Below are 14,179 nucleotides of genomic sequence, written 5' to 3'. Positions count from 1 at the left end.
GAATGGCTGTTTTCAGCTCAGTCGTGCTTTTGGAGTTGTTGCGGTATACCTCGTCTTTAATATAGCCCCACAAAAAGGAGTCTGAGTTCAGACCCAGAGAACAGTATTATGACAGCCCACCAGCAGCTAATAGATTATAGTAAAACAGAGAAAGTATATTCATGTCGCAGTTCGATGTAGCAGTCAGATGGCGATCCAGTAACAGTAAAAAAGGTAAGGAACAGTTTTGGGTTATTGCAGGTAACGACTGAGGGACACGACGGCGGCACATTCTATGTTTCGTCGAAATAATCAGAAAATCACTTTTAATAAGAAGCATTTAATTTGTTTGCGAAGATTGAAAAAGAGAATTAATTTCAAAGGGAAGATTTCATTTGTTATTATTGAGCAAGAGATAGAAATCCTAAGGGAAGGCTTCATAGGTTACTGTAGAAGGGAAGGTTGCGTGATATAGAGGAGACGGGAAGGTTTCAACGTGAAGTGCCCATTATACAGTGAGGTGAAAAAATGTTGACTGAAAACACAGTTTGCTGACCTGAGAACTCTTCGACGACTCTAGAACCTTGCCACGTGTCCACAACGTCAGATGAAACTACATTTACGCTTCAGACTGCTCATTATGTGCTTATTTTACTGCATAAGTACGACAAATCTGAACCTCTGGATCTTTGTAACGGATAATTATATCGAAAGAAGTTTCGACGTTCCCCCAGAAAATTATTTTGTGAACACATGGTAAAATTTTCGACGATCTGCCATGAAAAGAATGTGCAAAAGTGGCCATCCCCGTAATTCGTACTTTTCATTCAAAAAGAAAGCGCACATGAACAAATGGTGCTTTTATAAGCCACCTTAATACCACTCCAGACCACGCCAAATACAAAGGAACCAACCGATTTGCTCAATTTGCCTGGTCTGGACAAAGTGTGGAATGTTTAAATTTTGGTCCTGTACAGTACTGTAGGGTAGCTGCAGCATGCCAGTTCTTCCGATTGGTATTATAAAGGCCGCTAAGCCGAGGGCTGTACAAGAAAGTTGACCCTTATTTCTGTGATCAATATAACCCGAGATACGACCGGCTGAAAAACTGAATTTTGGCACGCACATTTTTCTAACATATAGATACTGCACACTGTCGTGCATGGGTCGACTGCATTTGTAATGATATGTTCAGTTTTTAATAATACATTCCATTTATACCGTATTCTATCTCAATGACTCTTTTTTGTCTCGCTCCAATATTCCCCGAATTCTGTTATATTTAAATCATGTCACACCTTCCTTAAAATACCGAGAAAATTGGGTTGCTGTTTTTTAGATGGGTCGCAGTCACATATCTTGTCCCCTCCCAAGTCCTGGCTCTATGTGGGCCTGTAGGAAAGACGAGGCTTACTAACTTCGAACACGAAACTGAGAATTCAAAATTTGGGCGTTTCCAGTAGTCACTGTTAAATGGTGAAACCCGAGGTTCAAGAGCTATGATTTTCGTGTTAATATGTCTGTTGTGAAGGGCTCCAAACATATACAGGCACAATATGTAAACACATGCAGCAACTCATATGTCTCCTAATTTTGTCAAATACTACCAATGAACTGTTACATTTTTCTTTCACCCCTATTGCTAATATTTACTTCCTCTTTCAACTACTCTATTACAATGCTATGATACCCCACCCACTAACAATTTCTTACCACAGAAGCTTAAAATTTTATTTACATTCGAGAAGAAATTCAGTATCAAGAACCTCTATGATTCTGATGATAAGGTCGAAAAATATCGATATTCCCCCATGTGCGGCATTTGCCTCACCTGCCTTAGTGAAACTGTATGTGACTGCTCCCATTCGTGAATTCTTGAGCTTAATTAAGAACGAGTTACCGACGCGCAGCTGGAAAGGCAGAGCTGATGGGATCTTTATTATAATACACTACTGGCCATTAAAATTGCTACACCAAGAAGAAATGCAGATGATAAACGAGAATTCATTGGAAAGATATATTATACTAGAACTGACATGTGATTACATTTTCACGCAATTTGGGTGCATAGGTCCTGAGAAACCAGTACCCAGAACAACCACCTCTGGCCGTAATTACGGCCTTGATACGCCTGGGCATTGAGTCAGAGTTTGGATGGCGTGTACAGGTACAGCTGCCCATGCAGCTTCAACACGATACCACAGTTCATCAAGAGTAGTGACTGGAGTATTGTAACGAGCCAGTTGCTCGGCCACCATTGACCAGACGTTTTCAGTTGGTGAGAGATCTGGAGAATGTGCTGGCCAGCGCAGCAGTCGAACATTTTCTGTATCCAGAAAGGCCCGTACACGACCTGCAACATGCGATCTTGTAGTATCCAGCTGTAATGTAGGGTTTCGCAAGGATCGAATGAAGGGTAGAGCCACGGGTCGTAACACATCTGAAATGTAACGTCCACTGTTCAAAGTGCCGTCAATGCGAACAAGAGGTGACCGAGACATGTAACCAATGGCACCCCATAGCATCACGCCGGGTGATACGCCAGTATGGCGATGACGAATACACCCTTCCATGTGCGTTCACCGCGATGTCGCCAAACACGAAAATGACCATCATGATTCTGTAAACAGAACCTGTATTCATCCGGAAAATGATGTTGTGCCATTCGTGCACCCAGGTTCGTCGTTGAGTACACCATCGCAAGCGCTCCTGACTGATGCAGCGTCAAGGGTAACCGCAGACGTGGTCTCCGAGCTGATAGTCCATGCTGCTCCAAACGTTGTCGAACTGTTCGTGCAGATGGTTGTTATCTTGCAAACGTCATCATCTGTTGACTCGGGGATCGAGACGGGGCTGTACGATTCGTTACAGCCATGCGGATAAGATGCCTGTCATCTCGACTGCTAGTGATACAAGGCCGTTGGGATACAGCATAGTGTTAGCGTTCCGTATTACCCTTCTGAACCCACCGATTCCATATTCTGCTTAACAGTCATTGGATCTCGACCAACGCGAGCAGCAATGTCACGATGCGATAAACCGCAATCGCGTAGGCTACAATCCGACCTTTATCAAAGTTGGAAACGTGATGGTACGCATTTCTCCTCCTTACACGAGGCATCACAACAACGTTTCACCAGGCAACACCGGTCAACTGCTGTTTGTGTATGAGAAATCGGTTGGAAACTTTCCTCATGTCAGCACGTTCTAGGTGTCGTCACCGGCGCCAACCTTGTGTGAATGCTCTGAAAAGCTAATCATGTGCATATCACAGCATCTTCTTCGTGTCGGTTAAATTTCGCGTCTGTAGCACCTCATCTTCGTGGTGTAGAAAATTTAATGGCCAATAGTGTATTTCTATTACAGTACCTTGTCGTATTTGCTTTACAATTATAACCTGTTTCGTTCATTTTCTGAAGGTTAGTTGCTTATGGAGACAGCACACAGCACACAAAACCGATTGGTTGCTCTGCAACTACAACGAATCTGAAGATGATGTAATCCCCACCCTCCTACCTAATTCCATTTACTGTCCACATTAGTCTTTTATGAAGATTTGCGAAGAGCAAAGATTACAATAAACTCTCTAGGTTTCTTAGCTTGTCATGTAGAGCTGAATCCAGTTCTTCTTGTCTAGGGGTCTGATTCCAGAAGCTGAAAATGTCACATTTTAGGTCTTCACGGTTGGACTGATCTAAATGAATTTTAAGTTTGTTCTTACAGAATTTTTGTTTTTACATTAATATATTTTCTAAGATTTTAGTATATCAGTCTTTTGATTTTTGACGTTAAGAAAGCCGAAATTGGATTGTTCGCACAAAATACAAAAATATGTCCGATCACATCGGAGGCATGCTTACGACTCTCACGCTCTGCGAAAATAATCACATTCCAAAGAGATTACAATTTTTATTTACAAATGAATTTCTACTAGTTTCTGTCACATTATTACTTTCGATCATTATTTCATAAACGAATCCAGATAAAGATAGCAGCCAATACAGTATTGCGTAATCAATAACACACATTTTTCAGTGTGTCAGTAGTTCGTAATTTCAAATGTTTAAAACGTAGTATTTTAACTTTGCATTCAGAACTACTACTTATCGATTATAACATCGTGACTAAAACATTTTATACAGTGATTCATTTTCATAAACTTTAGCTTGAAATATAACATAATGTGTATAAAATTATATTAAAGTTTTCAGATAAGATACCGAGATAATATTGACCTGTCCAAAATCCGAAACATAGTACTGGTATCGACAACTACTATTGATGAAAAGTTTCGTAACAGTGTGCAGAATATGAAAGTAATCAATTATCATTGTAAAGACAACTGCGACATTAGACTGTAATAAAAGAAAAAAATTGAATAATAAAACTGTGCTCGCGGATTTATCTCTACTTGACATCGTGTCATGCTTTCATAACGCAACTGTTACACCTAACGTACGCTTTTAATTACTTTGCTGTCAGTGGTAAAATTTACCATCAGGCTGAAGGTTTAGCGATGGATAACGCCCACGCTGGAATCACTGTTAACATTTGTATGAAACACTTGGCGCAGAAATTCTTTTCTGAAAACCCGTTGACAGGACATTTTTAAAGATATATCGATTATTCGATTTCTTGTTAAAAGGAAATGCAAGTGAGATTAATGGCGCTGCTCCACAGCTTTGTGCTTTTCACTGCTAAACAAATTTCACCGACGAGCGAGGAAGTAAGTGGGTCGTTAATTTTCTTGACATACAAGTAATGGTCGCTAAAGAGGATGGCAGGTTGAAGGAAACGCACCTGCACTGACCTATTTAAAAATTATAAATCATGGAACGCATTATATACATAAGCGCATGTTCCCGCTCGTTGAACAACAGATTACTGAAATTGCCATTAAGTGAGCAGAAAAAAGGAAATGTATCGACTTTTTGAAACAAGTAGCGGTAAGTAATTCTTCCGCTGAAGATGTGGACCCGAAATTATTAAAACGTTAAGACTAGATCTCCTTTCAAGTAAAACTCATTCTATTAAAATAAAGCACTGTGTAAACAACAAACGAAATCTAAATGGAGTCCATCAAGTGACGATAAAATTAAATGCAGTGATTGTTCCTGACAATATGTAAGCAATCGCGTGAGAACTTTCGTCATCCACCTCAAACAAAATGCTGCACATTTGTTCGTAGCCTGTCTTCTGTCTGGTTTGATGCGATCCGCCACAAATTCTTCTCCCGTGCCAGCCTTTTCATCCAAGAGTAGCACTTGCAACCTACATTCTCAATTATTTGCTGGGTGTATTCTAATTTTTTCTTCCTCTACAATGTTTACCCTCCATAGCTCCCTCTATTGCCACGGAAGTTACTGCCCGACGTCTTAACAGATGGACTCTTATCCTGTCCCTTCTTCTTGTCAGAGTTTCCCATATATTCCTTCTCTCGCCGATTCTGGGGAGAGCATCCTCATTTCTTACTTAATCAGTCCACCTAATTTTCAACAGTTGTCTGTGGCACCACATCTCAAATGCTTCGATTGTCTTCTGCTACGTTTTTTCGTCAGTCCAAATTCACTTGCATACAAGGCTGTGCTCTAAACATACATTCTCAGAAATTTATTCATCAAATTAAGGCCTGTACCATTAGACTTCTCCTGGCCAGGAACGCCATTTTCGCCAGTGTTAATCTGCTTTTAATGTCCTTCTTGCTCCATCTGTCATGGGTTATTTTTCTGAGTAGATGACAAAATTCCTTGACTTCGTCTGCTTCGTGATCCACATTTCTGATGTGAAGCTTCTCACTGCTCTGATTTCTGCTACTTCTCATTACTTTTGTCTTTCTTCGATTTACTCTCAATCCATATTCTTTCTCATGAGACTGTTCATTCTACATCTACATCTACATGGCAACTCTGTTAATGACAGAGTGCCTGGCGGAACGTTCATCGAACCAACTTCACAGTAATTCTGTATTAGTCCAATCTCGAACAGCGCGAGGAAAAAACGAACATCTATATCTTTCCGTTCGAGCTCTGATTTTCCCTATTTTATTATGATGATCGTTTCTCTTTATGTAGGTCGGCCTAAAAAAAAATACCAGGTGATCAAAAAATTTGTATAAATTTGAAAACTGAATAAATCATGGAATAATATAGATAGAGAGGTACAAATTGACACACATGCTTGAAATTACATGGTGTTTTATTAGAACCAAAAAAATACAAAATTTCACAAAATGTCCGACAGATGGCGATTCATCTGATCAGAATAGCAAAAATTAGCATATCAAAGTAAGGCAAAGCAAAGATGATGTTCTTTACAGGAAATGCTCAATATGTCCACCATCATTCCTCAATAATAGCTGTAGTCGAGAAATAATGTTGTGAACAGAGCTGTAAAGCATGTCCGGAGTTATGGTGAGGCATTGGCGTCGGACGTTGTCTTTCAGCATCCCTAGAGATGTCGGTCGATCCAGCACGGCGTTCCGTTTTACCCTCCTGAACCCACCGATTCCATATTCTGCTAACAGTCATTGGATCTCGACCAACGCGAGCAGCCATGTCGCGATACGATAGACCGCACACGCGATTGGGTACAATCCGACCGTTATCAAAGTCGGAATCGTGATGGTACGCTTTTCTCCTCCTTACACGAGGCATCACAATAAGGTTTCACCAGGAAACACCTGTCAACTGCTGTTTGTGTATGAGAAATCGGTTGGAAACTTTCCTCATGTCAGCACGTTGTAGGTGTCGCCACAGGCGCCAACCTTGTGTGAATGCTCTGAAAAGCTAATCATTTGCATATCACAGCATCTTCTTCTGTCGGTTAAATTTCGCGTCTGTAGCACCTCATCTTCGTGGTGTAGCACTTTTAATGGCCAGTAGTGTAATATGTTCTATATCACTGAAGCTGTTATGACGAGTTTGGCTCTGGCGTTTGGCTAAGTTCTTTTCTTTAAAGTAGTTTGACTTTTCATGATTTGAGATTGCTCAGGTAAAATTAAAATTACAAAATTCTTTAAAAGTTTTAACCTTATGCTTACATTGTTTGATAGGTATTTATTATTATTCTGATTTTTCATTTTTAGATTTAAACACGATCACTGAATGACACCAGTTTACCAAAGTTCATAAAGAGATTCAGAAAGGATGTAAGTTTGCGTATCATAGGGAGACGTAGGGTTGTGGAGTAGCATCACTGCTATTCCAGCTGTATGTTTAAAAATCCAACGTAGCAAATGAAATATATCAGAACATCTCGAAAGTGCAAAGACAGACACCGCGCTGAAGGAGACCGCAGCAATAAAGATTTAGAAGAATTTTGCATTGTGTGGACTGCATAATTAGCATTGAATGCAGTTTAAGAATAAACCAAGTTAAAAGGAAAATATCCATCTTTTGATATGCAGCTCCTTCTATTGGTCGTGTTAGCAGTAAAAAAGTTTTGGATGTGAGGTCCACCAGTTATGCAAAACACCGTTTTTCTCAGTACCCAAAAATGTTTCGGCACCACTGTGCCATCATCAGTGGGTTTTTGTTTTTGTTTATTCGTTATTTACATTTGGTGTGCATGAACGTCCTGGATCACTTTTGTGTTAATTACTACAGGTAGCTTGTCATGTTTTCGTGTGGCAAGCGCTTCCATTCTCCACATCATGCTAGGATGTTGTGATGCATACGTAACTATAACAAGTATTTTCCACAAATAACATAGTAAAATACTTTTTCACTGCACCAGAACACAGTATTCTCCACAAACAACCTAGTAAAATACTTTTTACTTTACTGTGTTCTGGTGTAGTGAAAAAGTATTTTACTACGTTATTTGTGGAAAATACTTGTTATAGTTACGTATGCATCACAACATCCTAGCATGATGTGGAGAATGGAAGCGCTTGCCACACGAAAAAATAACAAGCTACCTGTAGTAATTAACACAAAAGTGATCCAGAAAGTTCATGCACGCCAAATGTAAAGAATAAATAAAAAAACGAAAACCCACTGATGATGGCACAGTGGTGCCGAAACATGTGTAGGTACTGAGAAAAACGGTGTTTTACATAACTGTCGGTCCTCACATCCAAAAATTGAGACGAAAATGATTGAGTTAGTAAAAAGAAATGTAGCTACGTGCCTGTCATCACGGTCTTGCGTAGATATAACACTGCATAAATTACTCAGAATGTTATCACAAGTAGACTGATGTAGGCAAAGAAACCTTTCTTCGACAAAACGCTTACACTTGTATTAAATACAGAGTTACTGAAAATGATCGAGACACTTTAACGTGATTGTGAAAAACGTTTGTTTTGACGTTAATTACTATATGATTATACACTGATCACCCAGAACATCATGACCATATACCTAATAACCGGTATGCCCACCTAACAGCGGTGACGCATCGTGGCACGGAAGCAGTGAGGCCTCGGTAGGTAGCTAGACGGAGCTGGCTCCATATCTGCACACACAAGTCACCTAATTCCCACAAATTCAGGGGATGGGGGCGATGAGCTCTGACGCCACGTTCAGTCACATCCCAGATGTGCTCGATCGGGTTCAGATCTGGTGAGTTAGGGGGTCAGCACATCAGTTGGAACTCACCACTGCGTTCCTCGAACAAATCCGTCACCGGCCTGGCCTTATGACATGACCAATTATCTTGCTGAAAAATGCCACTGCCGTCTGGAAACATGGTGGGCATGAAGGGGTGTACGTGGTTTGCAACCAGTGTGCGACACTCCTTGGCCGCCATTCTATCTTGCACAAACTTCATGGACCCATGGATGTCCACTTGAATGTTCCCCAAACATAATGGAGCCACCGCCAGCTCCGTCATGCAGCACAGGTGTAAAGGAGCTGTTCCCGTGTAAGACGACGCAATCGCGCCCTCCCACCAGCATGATGAAGCAGGTATTGGGATTCATCAGACCATGCAACGATTTGCCATTGCGCAAATGTCCAGTGCCATGATCATATGCCCATTTCGGTTGTAGTTGGCGATGTCGCGGTGTTAGCATTGGCACATGCATGGGTCGTCGTCAGCGTAGGCTCATAGTTAGGAGTGTTCGGTGCCCTGTGTGTTCACCCTTGTAGTCTGCCCAGCGTTAAAAATTGTTGAAATGGCTCTGAGCACTATGGGACTTAACTCCTGAGGTCATCAGTCCCCTAGAACTTAGAACTATTTAAACCTAACTAACCTAGGGACATCACACGCATCCATGCCCCAGGCAGGATTCGAACCTGTGACCGTAGCCCAGCTCATGACGTCCGACTTGTGTAATGAGGGGTGGCCGTCCAGCTCCACGACGTCTGGACGTGATTTCACCTTGGTTTCGCTACGTATTGAAGACTCCTGGAGCCGTGGTAAAATTTGCCGTTTTGAAGAGCGCGCCGCAGCGCGTTGTGTGAAGCAGTCGCCCTCCGTTTCTGGCGGTGGCGCTGCTGCAGCTTTGGTGTCTCCCTCTGGTGGGAAAGGTTGCCTGTTCACGTGCATTTAAGGGGCTCTATGAGGGCGCTAGGTGGCGAGTCTGGTCAGTTGGTCAGCCGTGTCAGTGTGGGGCAGTCAGTGCCTGTCTGTCTTGCGGAGTGCTGGTATGTATTAGGCAGCCAGTCTGCTCGAGTTTGTTCAGGCAATGGGCATTGGCGGTTGGATCGATCGGTTGGTCGGTTGCGCGCTGGGACACAAGATGACTTGTCCGCCTTGAGCGTCGGCGTATGTGAGGTCGCCACGTCAGTCCAGTGGCCCGCGCCGACACGAGAGCAACAGGAGTCAACCCACGACATCGGTCTGGCCGGCGCGAGATGCGACGCCGTGAGACGGGAGATCGGCGCGCCTTCCTGCGTCCGTTGAAGCGACTGGCAGAGTGTTTTGGGCGTGCTGAACCAGGTCTTCGCCAGACATCGCAGTTTATTAAAAGTTAAGTGATTCGTGATATGTTGATTCATGTACTTGTTAAATTCTACTTGCGTTCATGGTCTCTCGCCCCAGCTTGCTCGTCTGTCTCTCGTCCGCATTTGTTAGGCAGTTAGTATCTGTCTGTCAGTCTGCCGTACGTTAACAGCTGCCTCTGTCATGTTTGTCGGATTCGGCGTTAACGAATTTATTGGTCAAGGTGTAAAGGCCGAATTCCTGAAATATATGTTTATCTTGCCTATCATCTTGAGAGGTCGCTTTCCCCGATCTACACACGGACAGCACGCTCAGCGATGCGTTTGTCTAATTAGCAACCATCCCTCGCCTGGTGACGCTGCTTTCGGCTGGACGGGATTATGCCGATAGTTGGTCGGTGGTCGCAATATTCTAGCTGATCGGTCTATACGGTAGTTATACGAATACTTGAGCCAATGTAGACGGAAAACAATTCACAATACTCAGTTTTATAGAATGATGTCCAGACTGTGCGCTGCAGGATTTGCGTTATTAATGGTTTTAGTATCATGACTTGCAATTAGGCACCGATTCTGGTATGACGACGTAGGTTTAAAACACAAACATCAGAATGCATTACATGATACATCCGTTTCCACGGAAATTTCCACTAAAGAGGCAGGTAGAGTAACACAAGTTTATTTCTCTAACACAGCGTTAGCAAAGTACTCAATCTATTATGGAGGTATGGCAACGGCCTTGCCGCAGTGGATACACCGGTTCCAGTGCGATCACCGAAGTTAAGCGCTGTCGGCCGTGGTCGGCAGTTGGATGGGTGACCATCCAGGCCGCCATGCGCTGTTGCCATGTTTCGGGGTGCACTCAGCCTCGTGATGCCAATTGAGGAGCTACTCTAGCGAATAGTAACGGCTTCGGTCAAGAATACCATCATAACGACCGGGAGAGTGCTGTGCTGACCCCACGCCCCTCCTATACGCATCCTCCACTGAGCATAACACGGCGGTCGGATGGTCCCGGTAGGCCATTCGTGGCCTGAAGACGGAGTGCTCATTATGGAGGTATAATTTCTGTAGGTCTGAAATTAAACAAAATTCTTCCTTAAGTGCACAAACAAGATAGTTTTTCTGTGACAAATAAACTTTAAGTTCCTGAATCCCAAAAATGAATCACTAACACGTGGAATTAATCACAATAGTTTTTAAAGGTTAACCAAATCTTGGAATCTGAATAAAGCTAAGTTCAGCATTAACAAAGTTCCTCAGTTCTTCAATCTGAAAACGAAGTCGGCTCTCCAGCTTAACTCGAGGGAGAAAAACACTTTGAAAGTATCTTACAGTGGTACTTGACAAGAGGAGCATTAACGGTTAAACAGATTAGAAAAATTTCTTATTCAGGTAAGGACAGACACGCAGTGTAAAGCCTTTGCATTATCTTATCCGTGAAGAATAAAAACAGTAGAAAGTATACCGAGTCCCAAGTAGCATGTCGCCGTTCAGACGGAGGAGGAGGGGGAGGTGTGTTGTCCTTGAAGACTGTGGCGGAGTCCAGCGCGAGGCGTAGTGGATATCTCTTGGTTGGTCCACACTGCGATGCGGCTGCTCTGCTATGCTTGCATACTGACCTAAATAGCTGCCACGTGGAAGAATCCACACGGGCCTATTTTCGGCAAGTGGCCCTATGGATAAAGGAGAACGCACGGTAGGTCAACTTAAGTCAACTACACCTACGGCCGTCATGTACGCTGCGTCTTGATGGTCGGGCTGGAGCGCTGTTGTCGCCACCTGCTGTTCCGGCCGTGCAGTTCCGGAATTGAGAGTTCCCGAGGCATCTGTCCCGTAGGGGTGCAGCTCGCAGCAACACGAATGTGTGGGGTGCCATCGGCGAATGCTATCTAGGGCCCACGATGTTGTTGTTTCAGACAGTCAACATGGCTTTGGACAAGGTGAGCAGGGGTTTACTCGTAAAGCTGTTTTTTTCAAAACAACAGCAATATTGCTGCTGCCCTTGGCAAGTATCGGGGCATGAAAGGGATGACGTTGAAGAACATGTTTCGAAAGTCCTAATTAACTGGCTATTGGGCAGTTTCTCCTCGGAGAGGCCGACATTCAATTGCGCCATAAGTTGGTGAAGACCTTAATGTTACCAAGGGTGAGAATGCTGGATGCAATGTGCAATCGTCAAGTAGTGCACGAACTGTGCCACGGCAGCGGAACATTCCACAGTCCATATTTCGAACAGTGCAGCCAACAGTTGTGAAACTGTATCTCTAGCGCTGTTCTAAAAAGCTGTCGTGGATGGAGATGGTGCCGCAATGGCTAGGCTGGAACCTAAACATGGTACGCACTTAACAAATTTCTCTTATGTGAAAATTACAATGTGTTTCTTTCAATGGTTTATTTGTTATTTCTCTTCTGCATGTACAGAGTTTCATTGTTCTACAAACTCTCATTTCTCGTGCATGCACTCTCAATTTACGAAAGTTTAATGATAGCAACCCTCTATGTATCAGCTCTCGAGAAGTCTTCTGTGCCACGTTCACAAATGTACAATGCGTGAACTATCAGTCACACGGCGCACATCCTGTTTATAGTCCAGTTCAGCCCACACTCTCCCCAAACTATGCGCATCGATCTCAGTCACAGCTGGCCTGATACGTATTTGTAAGTCTAGGATGCTGTGGGGAATTTGGGGTGTGAAAACAGTGTCTTTGATGTAATCTCACAGGTATAATGTCTGAAGAACATGGGGGCCACGCCGGCAACTCGAGGTTGGCAGCTGGTGCATGACTGATTGCTCGTCGTGGTAGCTCGGTAATCAAGAACTCAGGAATATAGTTGTGGAAATGCAGCTTAGCACAATTCTGTTTAAAATTATCACTGCCCTCTTCTAATTGCAGCATTAATGGGTAAAGCGCCTTCTTCTTTGGTCTGACAGGAATGTTGCTGAAGATCACTGCAAGAAAAAAGGCTTCTTGATATTGTCGTTGACCAGACCATCTGGCAACAGAGCAATCCCTCGGCCAGTCGGAGCGCGTGGCGCCAAGTTTCCGTAGTTTAAAAATTGTGCTTTGTCGACCTACGCAACATAAGTAATTTTGGTTCCTACTGGCATCAGCTATCCAGGGTTAAAATTTCGTGACAGTTTTTCTCCACCCTATATAATCATATAATATCTTACTGTAATACGAGTGCCGGCCGCGGTGGCCGAGCGGTTCTAGGCCCTTCAGTCCCGAACCGCGCTGCTGCTACGGTCGCAGGTTCGAATCCTACCTCGGGCATGGATGTGTGTGATGTCCTTAGGTTAGTTAGGTTTAAGTAGTTCTAAGTCTAGGGGACTGATGACCTCAGATGTTGAGTCCCATGGTGCTTAGAGCCATTTGAACCATTTTTTTTTGCAATACGAGTGTGTTTCAGAGTCACTTGAAAGTGTCTCGATCATTGTCGTGGAACTGAGGAAGATGTTTATGAAAGTATATGTCTTGACTCAAACACTGCATGCAAGAGAAATGGTGCCCCTGATAAACGACAAACGAGACTGTCGAAGCACTTGAAATGTGATGTTAGCAGGAAGTTATATTTACAATGGGAGAACGAAGTACGAAATGAAGAGTTATTAGGGAGAACAGGGCAGGAAATAAAAGCAAATACGTGGTAAGTGATACGTACCTATGGGACCAAACTGCTGAGATCATCGGTCCATAGGTTTAAAAACTACTTAGTTTAACTAACTTACGCTAAGAACAGCACACACACACCCATGCCCGAGGGAGGACTCGAACCTCTGACGGAGGGAGCCGCGCGAAACGTGACAAGGCGCCTCAGACCGTGGCAGCAAATACGTAACAAAAGAGAAAATGGTAGTGTGAGATATGCAATGGCATTCATGTAATAGCTAAGTGGGATGGGACATTAGAGTAAGTGTGTTAGATGTTGTGGTGGAAGACGAATTGGACAGCTAGTGTCATCTATTGGAGGATACATCCAGCACTCAGAAGAATGCTGTTAAGGACTGGAGTTCTGATGAAATGGGTGATGATTTTACCTTTCATATCAAGGATGGAACTGACGGGAAGGGAGCGTACATTGGGACATTATGAAGGTGATTGTCATTTCAGTGGAGATATATCTGTATGTGAGGATTTCAAACATACTGGGTAAGGTGGTCGTTGTATGGTAGGACGTTTAGCCACCTATCAAGAAATTCATTTTTTAAAGAATCGAACTTCCATATATAAAACAGCTTCAGAAGTCTGATTAATTTACAAATGAGTTGGTGTGTTATACGTTAAAAGCACATTGAAAAATAATGTTAG

Source organism: Schistocerca gregaria, chromosome 7 (assembly GCF_023897955.1).
Source record: "Schistocerca gregaria isolate iqSchGreg1 chromosome 7, iqSchGreg1.2, whole genome shotgun sequence".
In the NCBI taxonomy this organism is placed as follows: domain Eukaryota; kingdom Metazoa; phylum Arthropoda; class Insecta; order Orthoptera; family Acrididae; genus Schistocerca; species Schistocerca gregaria.
This window is presented reverse-complemented; position numbering follows the sequence as displayed.